This window comes from Trachymyrmex septentrionalis, unplaced genomic scaffold (genome assembly GCF_001594115.1).
Source record: "Trachymyrmex septentrionalis isolate Tsep2-gDNA-1 unplaced genomic scaffold, Tsep1.0 scaffold83, whole genome shotgun sequence".
In the NCBI taxonomy this organism is placed as follows: Eukaryota; Metazoa; Arthropoda; class Insecta; order Hymenoptera; family Formicidae; genus Trachymyrmex; species Trachymyrmex septentrionalis.
Window position 1 is genome coordinate 3,513,409 of NW_017306018.1, and position 1,785 is coordinate 3,515,193.

The following is a 1,785-nucleotide window of genomic DNA, read 5'->3' on the forward strand; positions in this document are numbered from 1 at the left end:
ATATATATATTTATATTTATATATAGAGCATATACACAATTTTTTTCGTCACTGAAATCAACTCGCGTACCACGTACGCTAATTTATTGGCGTAACGATACAACATCGACGCCGAAATTGATGTTAGTGTTAAAAATGCACAGTGGAAAACTATAACACACGCGCCAAGTAGGTTCTACTGTATACAAGATATACATGTAAACTCGTGTATCCGCGAATGCGGAGGTGATTTAGTTGCGACATACAAGAACTCCAAATTAACATAATGACTTGCGTAACGACAACTTGACGACTTTTGGACTGGATAGAATATTTTCGAAAAGTTCACGATTTGCGTATCCATATATTTATAGTAATGATATTTAAATCTTAGTGCATCAACGAGCTGTGATAATTTTACACGGGCGCTGTTTTATGTGCCCGTATAATTACAATAAATTCTTTACAAAGATTTCTCCAGAAGAAAATTTTGAATCTCAAAGTCCACGAAGGACCAGAGAGGACAACTGTATACCTTGAAACGAGGTGAAAATTACAAAAGTGAACAAATTTACTAGGTGTTGACCAATGAAATTATAAATCCTAGTAAATTCGCTCACTTTTGTAATATTCACCTCGTTTCAAGATACACATTTGACTTACAGAAGATCGACCATCTTCTTTACATGTCCCTCTGCGGATATTTGGATGAATGTGAATTGTAACGGCTCAAATTACAGGACACGCTCCACCGTGTCCTAATCGTAAAGGCTGATAGTTTGTACAGCCGAGACTGCGGGTGGGCAAAAATAACGAAGAGATAACGAGATACCAGTTTATCATTTATAATACCAATATATTTCTTGCGATTTTCGTTTTAAATGTAATTAGTCATTTGTCCCTACGTCCCATCGAGAATTTGGCAAGAATCATTTCGTTCTCTCGAGTGTCACTTAAAATCTACTCGTGCGCGAGATGAAGGGGGGGGGGGATGGGTTGAAGTACTATGTACAATGGAGGGAAAGAGAGAGAAAGAGAGAAAGAGGACTATTCGTGAAGGGTTGAAATTGCACATACATACACGCACACATGAATACAATATACACGCATTCTCGCGCATACGAGCATCGAGTTAAAAGCATTGTTGCGCTTAACTCGATGAACAGAGGGCAGACACTTCTCCGTAGGTTTTTTAATGGCAATCAAGGTTGGCAATGTAACAAGACGGTCAACGTCCCTTTTTTGCAATCTTGAACAATTCGTTCCTAAAAAGATGTACATTTTTGTTCTAGGACGCTAATTTAGAACAAAACAAAGACATAACTGTTCATTGTCGGTCAATTACTACTTAATTATGTGTGCTTCCCAGCAAGAAACAGGATGCAGTCAGCCACTTGGCGTTACAAATGTTTCGAAGTATTTGTAGTATCAAGTGACATAGTGGAAGCTACGTTTAGCAGATAAACGGCATAATTGCTATGAAATTCTATAATATGATTGGCCGCGTTCAACAGAATGTTTATAGTGCTATTTATAGCAGGAAACAAAGTGGGAATTTTCTGTTTAATGACACAATTCGACACAAATATTCTATCTTTCTTGACATTCAGAGAGTAACAAAAAGATAGAAAAACGCTTGAACCGACTTGTGTCATTAAATAGAAAACTCCCATCAAGTGGAAATCATCTATTGTAAACTGTAACACTGATTATTTCGGCTTCGTTTAATATTGACAAATAACAAAGATGATTTTGCTGGAAAGCACCCTTTTGTGCTACTGTTGGAAGTTTTTCTTTCTTCGCGCT